The 12,634-nt window shown below is 41.2% G+C and overlaps 1 pseudogene; it reads right to left on the bottom strand.

The window, feature by feature from the left end:
* LOC122752975 overlaps positions 1 to 4,383 on the bottom strand; it is a 37,651-nt pseudogene extending 33,268 nt beyond the window's left edge.
* Positions 4,384 to 12,634: the final 8,251 nt, after the last annotated feature.

Here is a 12,634-nt window from a genome sequence, read left to right as displayed (position 1 = left end):
GTGATATATGACTGTAATGGATTACTCTTGTGATAAAAGAAACAGGCAGTCAGATTTCAGAAAAACCTAGAAAGACTTAATGACCTCATATAAACTGAAGTGAGCAAAATCAGGAGAACACAGTAACAGCAATAAATTATGATGATAAACTATCAATGACTTAGCTATTCTCAGCAGTACAAGACAATTCCAAAGGACTCATTATGAAAAATGCTATTCATCTCCAGAGAAAAAACTGATGGAGTCTAAATGCTGATCAAAGCGTAGTATTTTTCATTTTATTTTCTTCATTTTTTGGTCTGTTTGGGTTCATTTTAGGTTATACATTACACTCATGTTAAACATATTTCCACATTAGTCATGTTGTAAGAGAAGATCAGAACAAAAGGGAAAAATGCAAGAAAGAATAAACAACAACAACAAAACAACAACAAAAGTGAAAAGAGTATGCTTCAATTTGCATTCAGACTCCATACTTCTTTTTCTGAATTTGGAGAGCATTTTCCACTGTAAGTCTTTTGGCATTGTCTTAGATCATTGTATTGCTGAGAAGAGTTAAGTCTATCACCATTGATCATCACAATGTTTTTAATACTGTGTACAATGTTCTCTTGGTTCTGCTCATTTCACTGAGCATCAATTCATATAAATCTTTCCAGGTTTTTCTGAAATCCATCTGCTTATCATTTCTTACAGCACAATCGTATTCCTTTACATTCATATACCACAACTTGTTTAGTAATTTCCCAATTGATTGGCATCCCCTCAATTTCCAATTCTTTGTCACCACAAAAAAAGCTGCTATAAATATTTCTGTACAAGTGGGTCCTTTTTCCTTTTTTATGATCTCTTTGGGATATAGGCCTAGTAGTGGTATTTCTGGGTCAAATGGTATGCACAGTTTTAAAGCCTTTTGGGCATGGTTCCAAATTTTTCTCCAGAATAGTTGGATCAATTCACAGTTCCACAAGGTCTCTTTGGTTTTACAACATAAATAATATAGAAATGTTTTGCACGATTGCACATGTATAACCTATATCAAATTGTTTACCATCTCAGGGATGGGGGAGGGAAGGGAGGGAGGAAGATAATTTGGAACTCAAAGTTTTTAAAAATGAATGTTAAAAATTATTTTATATTTAATTGGGAAAACAAATTGAATTATCTGCTCCTTATGGATTGTATGACATCCATAAAATAATCATGATAATAACCAAACTATCTTAATCTCACATGGCTGTAGTAAGGAAAATGCTTTGTAAAATTAAAAACACCACAAAAACAGGAGATATCTTTGTTTCAATCACTAAATCTCCAAATTGGTAGAATCTGATTGACTAAGTTTTTTTTCCAGGTTAGGTAGACCCTTTTAATGTGTCCTAAGACAATTTGCTGAAGCATAAGAAAACATGGTGCCTATTTTCTTTACAGCCAAAAAAAAAGAGATAAAAATGAAAAAAAAAAACCACTAAAGATATTTGTAGGAAAAAATGATTTGTACATGAAGTATAACATTATAAACTCAAGACAATTCACAGACAACAAGGTTAACTCCCACATCTATCACCCATCTTTGCAAAAAGTTTATATGGAACATCTATCTAGTCAAAACCAGCACACTCTCTCCCATGAAATGTAATCCAAGTTTTTCCAAGACAACCTCCAGATTGCATGTTTTCTTGGAATGTCCTCAGAAAGTTCTTTCAATGATTAGACAATAGGAGAAAACCCCTATAGTCCAATTCAAATGGCAGGGACAAAGAGAATGGGGAGAAGCTATTCAAATTTTGTCATCTTTTCCTGTGGCTTTTTTATCTCCTCCTCTTCCTCAGCTTCTTTGGAAACCACCCCAACCTCCAAAGTTTCCTCAGCCTCTGCCACTAAAGCCCCCTTCACCTCTTCTATTGCCTACGTGGCGATGGAAGCCACTGGTCTTGGCTGAGTCCAGAATTACTTTGTTTCCATCAATCCTCACATCTTCCATGGCCTCTCTCAGTTTTAGCGTCTTCTGAGTTGAAATCCACAAAACCAAATCCTTTAGATTACTGCTTTCTAAACTTTTTCCACTTGTGATCCCTTTTTGTCAAAGAAATTTTTACATGACCCCGGGTATATAAGTATACAAAATAGATCTATAAATCAAACGTTTATTGCCTGATTTTTTTTGCAACCCCCACATTCAGTTACATGACCCCATATGGAATTGCAACCCACAATTTAAGAAGCTTTACTGCAGATAACCCTATCTTCCTTCCTGTCTGTGACTATCCTGGCACCCACAGAGACATGAAATGAAATAAATCTTTCTCCTCATGTGTCTTTGGACAAACCTTGTTTTGTAAGACTGTCTCCTTGGGGCTGCATCAGTTGTCTTCTGTCCCTTCATCTCTCACTGGATGGCTCTGCCTTCGATTTCTATTTTTTTCTACATTGTTTATTTTATTAAACATTTCCCGATTTTATTTGAAGCCGTAAGTTGGACACCTCTGGTTTGGTATACATCTCTTCATTTTTTCAACAAGGATATTGTGTAATGCTTTATCAAAACTTTGCTAAGATCTAAGTAAAGTATATGTACAACATTCCCCTAATTTACTATTCTAGCAATCCTTCCAAGGAAGGAAATGCAGTGTGATGTACATTTGGAGTGGAATTCAGGTAAATGGCACACAGCAACACCAGGATGGCTCCAAATGGTTCATTGATACAGCCAGAGTACACATTCTTGTTTTTTCATTTTACTAATTTTATTCTGAACTTAAGAAATAAAATTTCTTTTTTTTGTTACAATTTCTATTTTTTTTACAAGAATTTAAAGCTTCTTCCACAGAGGCAGATTCAATGGCCATGTGTCTTTTAGGTCAGCCTTGATTGTTCTAGGGTAAGCTGATGGACATCATTTTCTCCAGTACTTCCTACACACTTTAATTAGTAGTGCTGTAGGCAAGGTTATTCAACATCAGTGTCTTTGAGTCTTCTGGCTTCTTGTTGTTCCTGCTTCAGAAATTATCCTTCCAAACTCTTGAGTTCCCTTGTCCTGGACTTTTCTCTGCTGGCTAGTCCAGAATGAGGACCTTACCAGTAATCTTGGTCCCCTATTTTTCTTCCAAGGCCTAGTCTGTGTCTGCTTCTGTGTTAAATTAAACATAGGCAGTTCTTTTGGGTGCCCCATCATTGGTGCAGACCAATCTGACCTCATTAGCATCTTTCCTTGAGTTCCTTCTGAGTTACTTTATATGGCAGATTCTTGATGAAGAGTCTCCTTGCCTCTCATTCTTTCTTGTACTCTTTTGCTCTTTCCAGCTTCATTTCCCAGCCAAGCATTTTGGAACCACTGAATTCCAGTCTTTTCCATGTCTTCAGCACATTCAAGTTCCATGTAGCCAAACTTCCTGGTGGTGCTAATGAGTATATCCGCATGGGGTTAAGTGACTTGCCCAGGGTCACACAACTAGTAAGTGTCAAGTGTCTGAGGTCAGATTTGAACTCAGGTCCTCCTGAATCCAGGGCTGGTGCTCTACCCACTGTGCCACCTAGTGGCCCCTAAGGTCCTTTTTTTCAAAGAGGTCCATAACAGTTTTTAGCTCAGAAGTGGTTTTGTTGAAGTCCAGGTTATCAGCCAAGAGACTGAAATTTGTTGATGCGTTAGCTTCCAATTTTTGTTTCTTGGCTTTGGGGGCTTTGTTTGCCCACTCCCTTTTTCCTCTTTCCTGGTGTTTCTTTGATGGGCACGTCCTCCCACTTATCTACTTCCTCCTCCTCCCCCTCCTCCTCCTCCTCCTCCTCTTCCTGATCCACATCTTTATCTGCTTCCTCCTCCTGAGATTCCTTGTCTTTCCCAGCTTTCCCAGAAGCAACCTTCCCTTTGACAGATGCTGCATTCATAGCTTCTTCAAAGTCATCATTATATTCTTCCTCCTCATCCTCAGAGTCTTATTAGGCTGGAGCCATTTCCATTTTTGTGGCTTTGGGTGGCTCAGATTCTTTGTCCTCCTCATCTTTGTTGTCCTCTTTTCAGATTCATTGTTCTCTTTCTTGGCATTGTTCCTATTTTGTACCCCTCTTTTTGGTGGGGGTGGGGTGCTGCTTTGCCTATAGTGGCTCCCTTCTTGCCTGCTGTGATGATAGCATTGGCCAGGGCTACAGCCTTCTTACCCAGAGTCATGACTGCTTTCTTGGCACTTATGGTGACAACAACAGCTTGTTAAGTTGGTGGCACGTTCTTTTCTGGTGTAGCCATTAGCCTTCTTGGCTTTGTTCTGAGGGATCTCCACTGCTTTCTTCTGACATGCCCTCATCCTCACTGTCTTCTATCTCCTTTGGGGGAGGAATCATTTTCTTAGGCTCACCTTGATTTTTAGCAGCCTTACTGAGCTTCATCATAGTGCCAGTGTGGACTGCCAGGGGCATGGGATATATATCCATCAGCAGAGGTTCAGGCAATGTCAGTGGTAGTGGAGATCAGGGAGTCCATGAGCAGCCTTTTGCTGGCAGAGACTGAGACAAAAGCTTTACTAAGATTTTAATCCTTGTTTAGAGAACTTGATTTCAAATCAAAATTTAGAATCTGCAAAACAGATATATTAGATGAACATTCACAGTACCATAAATAGGAATTTTCTTCCAAGCCAAGTACCAACATTGACCCCTGAAGCAAGCAGCATGAATAATGTGTGTGTGTGTGTGTGTATGTGTGTGTGTGTGTAGGCAGGGAAGGGAGGACTGACCTATGATGGGAAGATGGCAGCCCATAGACACTGGCACAAGTTGACTGCTGGGGAGACAGCCAATCAGAAGTGGGAAGGAAACAAGGCAAGGAAAGGAGTAGCTGCAATATGCCATCTGACAGTTTTCTATTATAACTAATCATTCTTGTTAACAAGGTGCTAAGCTCTGTTTCTTTCCTCTACGTTTAGCGTCCCAGAGCAAAAGTATTGGTTGGTTCTTCCTAGTTACAGCTCTGCTCACTCAGTTTACAATGCTATTCACTCCAGTTTTCTTTACCTGATCTGTTTACATTATGATTCAGTTTACTCAAATCCAGATCTCATGATGTGTTGTAGGAGCAGGTTACTTACCTGAACTGAAATATAATTGCATTTAAAGAACAAGAACTTTCCTCTATATATAGGTTTTTTGGTTTTTTGGGGTTTTTTTTGGTGAGGCAATTGGGGTTAAGTGACTTGCCCAGGGTCACACAGCTAGTAAGTGTCAAGTGTCTGAGGTCGGATTGGAACTCAGGTCCTCCTGAATCCAGGGCCAGTGCTCTATCCACTGCGCCACCTAGCTGCCCCCCTCTATATATAGTTTTGCTGGTTCTGTCTAAAGGATTGGCACTGGGATCTTTGAATTTTCTCCATATCCCCTGAGGCAGTGATATTACATCAGGTGATAAGCTGATACAAAATAAATAAATAAAAATCTATTGGTAAAAAATGCTTAGAGGCTATGAACCTGGTTTATCCTTCTAGAATCATAGGATCAAAGATGAAAGGGACTTTAGGAATCATCTTGTACAACCCTTTCATTTGATAGATGAGGAAAACAACACGCAGAGAGGTGTGGAAATTTATTTCGATTTGGGGACCCTACCTTTAGGCTGAGATTAGAAAACCTTAGGCCCTCAGGGTCTCTCCCCCTCCTCCTCAGCTTCAGCTGAGCAAAAAAGCCCATGGGCTGTACAAGACAGGTCAGACAGCTTGGGGGAAAAAAAAGCCCCAGCTCCCTCCAACCTGAGCGGAGCTATCTGAAAGATCCCGGATAGCCTGTGCTGAGGCATGAGGCTTGAGAGCACCCCCCCCCCCAGCCCACCCGCAGCTCTGGCTGGCGGATTAGCTTGGTCTGTGGGGACAAGGGAAGCCCCGAGATTTGAGTGGAGAGAAGAAAACGTATATATAGACCTGGGAGTTAGACAGGAGAAAAAAAGAAAGAAGGAACAAGGACGGACTAGATAGAGAGACAAGATTAAGGAGGGGAGATGGACTAGAGGACGGGCTGAGGATGGACTGAGGACGGACTAGATAGACAAGGCTAAGGCCCTTATTGTATTCAAGAAGTTCAAAGCGCAGCAGGTGGGAAAGAGAAGCAGTGGAAAGAGACCTCAGGAAAGCAGTCAGGTTGTACTTTATTTCCCTGTATTCCTAATTTGAAATAGTATCTCATAAATAAACTCTGCTTTGATTATTTAGTTAAGAGGCTTCTTAATATTTTGCTTATTAACTTGGGAATGGAACAGTATGGTGGAACTTTATAAACGGCCCACATTAAATTAATGAAGTCAGATAGCCAAATAGTCAAAAGTTCCCAGATTAGTCCTCCAGTCAGATTAGCCCTCCAAATTAGGCTAGTCAATTTAAAAATATTCTAACAGAGGGTAGGTGACTTATTCAACATCATGCAGTTGTGTAAGTATCAGAAGCAGGCTTTGCCATAGATCTTCTCTTGGCATGCCTGGGTCAGATGTCATGGTCTCCTCTAATCATATTTAAGCATTTTTAACATTTGAATAAGGACTATTTGTGTAATCAGAGCAAGCTGTCTCCTATAGCTTCTTGTCTCTCCTGAGCCTGGCTGTGACAAATCTCCAGTGACCGTCATTTTTTGTATATCAGTCCAACAATAATAATTATTCAATTCATTTCAGTGCAAAGTAATGCAATTCAGTTCAATTCAACAAATGTTTATTAGACATATGGTCAAGGCTCTGTGCTGAGTAGTAGGATACAAAGATAATGCAGGAGATATGTAGGAGATAAAGGAAAATGGTAACATAATAATAAAAAAACATAATTAACATTTTTATAAGGCTTTAAGGTATACAAAGCACTTTAAATATCTTATCTCATTTTATCTTTACAACAACCCCAGGAGTTAGGTAGTATTATTATCCCCATTGTACAGATGAGGGAACAGAGAAAGACAGAGGTCAAGTGACTTGCCTAAAGTCACAATTAGGGTCTGCCCTCAGTCTACTGGGTAGACTGAGTCATGTAAACATGTGAACTAAAATACAAATGTAATATCATATAAACTAAAATTCAAATCACAAAATCATGGGATGCATAGGAGAGGCCAGAATGGCTTGAGAGAAATAAGGACAGAGAGAACTTTTCTAACCAGAGAATTTAGAAGAAGTTTCATGTAAGAAGTGGTACCTCCTTTAAAGAAGTATAAGAGAAATGATTCCATGTTATAGTAAAAGGTATGTCCAAAGGTCCAAAGGTAAAGAACAAGATGAATTCATGGAATTATGAATACAGCTTAGACAGAAATGGAACATGCACAAAAGAGACTATTATAAAAAATGCTGAAAACATAGTTGGTTCTTATTTGTAAGGGGCATTGAATGTCAGACTAACAAGGTTAGTATGTTTTTTCCATAGGCAATTGGGAGTCATCAAAGGTTGCTGAGCAAGGGAGTGATATGATTAAGACATTAGGAAGATAATTCTGGTGATGGATCAGAGAGGCCAAGAATCAAAGGAGGGAGAAGATGGCAAAGTGGGCTTGATTTAGGGCATTGGCATTTGGTTTGGAAAAGTGAAGATGGATACTAGAGATACTGTGCTGTTGGCTGCTGGTTTGGGTTTCTCCCACACTGTTCATTGTTTTATTGTTTTCTTCTCCATGATGGCTTTACTGATAATGATCTGACAACCAGCTATAGCTTTGCCTCAGAAAATCAAAAGGCACAGTGGGAGCAGGGGACAGGGAGCAGGGAGCAGAATCCCACCGTGATGTTAGGGACCTGGGTTCAGTGTCAGGGAGGGAAGAAAGACCATACCCAATATTCTCATGTCAGTGACCTTGAGCCCTTAGTCACTGCAATGTAATGAAAAAAACATACCAAGTTTAGAGCCCAAAGGCCTGAATTCAAATCCTACTCTTTCTACTTACAAGCTATGGGTTAAGGTTGGAGTAAAAACTATGCCTCATACAGTGGATAGAGCACTGGTCCTGGATTCAGGAGGACCTGAGTTCAAATCAGACACTTGACACTTACTAGCTATATGACTCTGGGCAAGTCACTTAACCCCAATTTTCCCACAAAAAAAAAAAAGAAAAAGAAAAAAACTATGCCTCAGTGATCAATCTGGAACCAGAGCTCAGGAACTAATTTGGATCCAGGTGAAGGCTCATTCTGAGACTGGATCTGGGCTTAGGCTGAGCATTTACTTGGGATCCCCACCAGAGGAGGTGGGAAAACCCTTGGCTTAGGACTCAAAAGAACAGAGATTCAGACAAGGTCTCTAATATCAAAGTCCTAAGGAAAGAATTAAAATGAATCAGAAACAGAGAAAGGCACCATTAGCAGAAAGGAGGGATTTTGGTGAGATGGGAGGTGGACTTTAGAGAGAGGTTTTCTCAGGAGAAATGAGTGTGTTCCAGAGCAGTTCTAGTGGAATGGCTTGGGAAAGGAATTCTGAGATGCATAAGGATGAAAAGCAAAGCATAGAGGAGAGTCACATGAAAATCCCATAGAATTAATGACTGGAAGAGACATTAGAAACCATCAAGTCCAACGCCCTCATTTTACAGATTAGGACCCAGGAATCCCCCACACCAGGATGAGCCCCAGAGGCAAGCTGAGCTCTTGCTGCCTCTAACACTCTTCATCCAATCAATATGGCCCACTTTCTAGCTCAGTAGAATCTCAGCTGACCAGTTCCAATGAGCAGTCACCTCCTTCTGGGGCTGATGTTTCCTCTCCTTTGTATGTGATGCCCAGGGAGTGCTCTTTGCCAGGAATCAAGGTTCCACAGCATCTGCCACATATGGAAAGCTCCACAAAAGCTTGATGTCTGACTGACCAATGGAATGTCTGGAGCCTGTGCTCTACACTTGACTGAGCCCTACTGTGACCGGAAGCTTCCTAAGGGAAGGAAATAGGTCTTGGCTAAACTTTGTATCTACCTCCACAATGAATATCCAACAGTATCCCGAGCACTGTAGTTACTAAATAAATGTTTGTTGGAGCAATGAATGAATCATCCCTTCCCCCAAGACACATTTCTCCATTGAAAGCATAAATATTCTCTAATTTTAACACATAAAATGCTGCCTCTCCCTAGCCTTTAAAATGATAAAAAAGCACCTCATATTTGTTCAAGACTTTGAAGGATTCATATTCGCCACCTCATCTAAGCCTTACAACTGCCCTTTTCAGGATGCAGGGCAGGGATTTTCATCTTCCCACCTCCATTTTACAGATGGAAAAAACTGAGGCTGCTCAATGTCAGACATAAAGTAGCATTTGAATCCAGATCTCCTGACCTCGCCCCCGAATGATAGAATACCACAGCAGGAAAAATCATAAAAATCCTCAAGTCTAATCACTGCCCCCATTGTCCTAATGGCCCAGGGACGTACATACTGATTATTTAATTTTATTTCTTTTTGATGGGGCAATGAGGGTTAAGTGAATTGCCCAAGGTCACACAACTAGTAAGTGTCAAGTGTCTGAGGCTGGATTTGAACTCAGGTCCTCCTGAATCCAGGGCCGGTGCCACCTAGCTGCCCCTTACATATTGATTATAGACTGGTTGCTATCCAGTTGTTCTACACCAAGCATCCATACACTGACTAGTCCATTAAATGAATGACCACCCAGTGGACTAGCTAGTGGGCCCACAAGGGAGAAGGGCCTGGTGTTGTTCAACAGGAATGGCGAGTTGGCAAGGGATTAGCTGGTTAACATTTTGCAGAGACAGGGATGATGGAGAGGGCCATAAATGCTGAGCAGCCCAGTCTGCTCATAAATGTTTTTGAAAATAACATTTGAATGCCTTACACTTCCTCAGAATGAAAGGAGAGTGCTTGCAATGGGAGATAAATACAAAAATTGACTAAAGCCCATGCAAGTCTTGTAGACTTTCCCAGGTGCCGCTGCTGATCAGTGACAGGCTTTAAGATTCAGAGGGGGGATGCCCATTTTCATAGGCCCCGGTGATGCTCCTCTCCTTTGCTTGATGAGTTCCAAGCCCCTTACTGTGGGGCCATGATCATGCGACTTTGCTGATTCAGCCTCATTTCCACAGCCAGACTTGCCTGGAATACCCCAGGAGTAGGCAGAGCAAATCACCTTTCTCCACTGTCTCTATTAGCTGCCCTTCTCTTCATCTCTATTCTCTTTTGCCCAACTAGTTTTATGTTCCTCAAGTCTAATATAACATCCTCTCTTTTTGAGCTGACAGGTGAGCAACCTGGGTTCTAGTCTCAGTTCCATTATTTATGTTTTTGGTGGGGCAATGAAGGTTAAGTTACTCGCCCAGGGTCACACAGCTAGTAAGTGTCAAGTGTCTGAGGCCGGATTGGAACTCAGGTCCTCCTGAATCCAGGGCCAGTGTTTTATCCTCTGTGCCACCTAGCTGCACCCCCTTAGTTCCATTATTTAGCAGCTGTGTGATCTTAGTGTGGGCATTTTTCTTCTGAGACCCTCGGTTTTCTTCTCTGTAAAATGGGGATAATTATACTTGCCTTGCCATTCCTTTCTTTTGGTGAGGTAATTGGGGTTAAGTGACTTGCCTAGGGTCACACAGCTAGTAAGTGTTAAGTGTCTGAGGCCAGATTTGAACTCAGGTCCTCCTGACTCCAGGGAGGGTGCTCCATCCACTGCACCACCCAACTCTCCCCCCCACCCCACCCCGCCATTCCTTCTACCAGCTTTTCCCCTCATACCTGGAATGCTCTGCCCCTTCCCTGTCCTCCACCCTTACTTTCCCTGTCTTCCTTTGAGAATCAGTTCAAATTCCACCTTCTACGGGAAACCTTTTTCAATCCCCCCAGCTACTCCTCTCTCAGATTACCTTCATCTATCCTGTATAATCTAGCTATTTACCTGTCATATCCCCCACTCAATCCTTGAGGACAGAAAGTGGACCCCACTCCATTTCTTTGTATTCCCACTGCTTAGCACAGTTCCTGGTATGTAGGAAACACTTAATAAAGGCATATTGAGAGACTGACTGGTGCCCTTTTGGGAGTTCTACATGGATCACTTTAAATCACGGATGGGAAAATGCTTTGACATCATAAAGTATAACATCACATATTAATGCATTGATTATCATCTACACAGGCAACTCTCACCCTTGTATATCTAGATCTCATCTCTCTTTTGAGTTCCATCCATACATCCTCAGCTGCCTTTTGGACATATCCACTTACATGTTTCATAGCCATTTCACACTCCATGCGTCTAGAACAGAACCTGTGATCTTAGGTTCTTAAACCTCCCCTTTCTTCACACCGTATAGGAAGTGGATTAATCTGAAATGTCTGGGAAAGACGACTTGAGAAAAGCTTTAAATACCAAACTTGGGAATTTGTATTTTATCCTGGAAGCAAAGGAGACTTACTGAAATGTCTTCAGAAGGGCTGTGATATAGTCAGAAAACACAACTCATTATCTTAGCCCCCTAAATCTAACCCTTTTCCAAACTTTCTGCTTTTGTCAAAGGCACTGCCATTTTGGGGGGCAGGGCAATGAGAGTTAAATGACTTGCCTAGGGTCCCATAGCTAGTAAATGTCAAGTGTCTGAGGTCTGATTTGAACTTAGGTCCTCCTGAATCTAGGGCTGGTGCTTTATCCACTGTGCCACCTAGCTGCCCTCTGCCATATTTCTTGTTACCTAGCTTCATGACCTTAGAACTTCTGAGTAACTCCAACTCTTTCTTCTCCTTCACATCCTATATGCAGTCAGTTGTCAGGTCTTAACTTGATGCTACAACATCTGGTCTACTCTGTCTTCACTCACACAACTATGACCCTACTTCAAGCCTGTATCACCTCTCCTGGACTATTGCAATAAACTCCTGATTTGAACTCCTGGCTTTCAGTTACTCTCCCCTCTACTCTATCTTCTACCTAGCTGTCAAAACAACTTTTATAAAATACATCTGACCACATCATTCCCTTGTTCAGTATGCTTTAGTGGGATAAATTCTGAAGCTTGGCATTAGAAAACCCTTCACATGCTAGCTTTAACCCACCTTTCCTTACTTATTGGACATTATACCACTTTACACACTCTTGGATTTCAGATAAACTGACACATTTGTTGTTCCCCAGACTCAGTATTCTACCTTCCACTTCCATTTCTTTACCTAGGCTATACCTCACATTTAGAATATACTCATTGTACGTATAGTAGACCTAGAAGCAGGAATTCCATCTCAGATACTTACTAGCTTTGTGACCCTGGGTAAGTCAATTAGCCTCTCTGAGCCCCAGTTTGTTCATTTTAAAAATCATGATAGGGGCAGCTAGGTGGCGCAGTGGATAGAGCACCAGCCCTGGAGTCAGGAGGACCTGAGTTCAAATCCAGCCTCAGACACTTGACACTTACTAGCTGTGTGACCCTGGGCAAGTCACTTAACCCCAGTTGCCTCACCAAAAAAAAAAATCATGATAATATAATAGCAACTAGCTCACAAGGTGGTTGTTGTTGTTCAGTTGCATATGACTCTTCTTGACCCTATTTGTAGTTTTCTTGGCAAAGATACTGGAATGATTTTCCATTTCCTTCTCCAGCTCATTTTACAGATGAGGTAACTGAGGCAAAAAGGGTTAAGTGACTTGCCCAGGGTCATACAACTAGTTAGTTTCTGAGGTCATATTTGAACTCGGGAAAAT

Source organism: Dromiciops gliroides, chromosome 1 (assembly GCF_019393635.1).
Source record: "Dromiciops gliroides isolate mDroGli1 chromosome 1, mDroGli1.pri, whole genome shotgun sequence".
NCBI lineage: Eukaryota > Metazoa > Chordata > Mammalia > Microbiotheria > Microbiotheriidae > Dromiciops > Dromiciops gliroides.
This window is presented reverse-complemented; position numbering and strand designations above follow the sequence as displayed.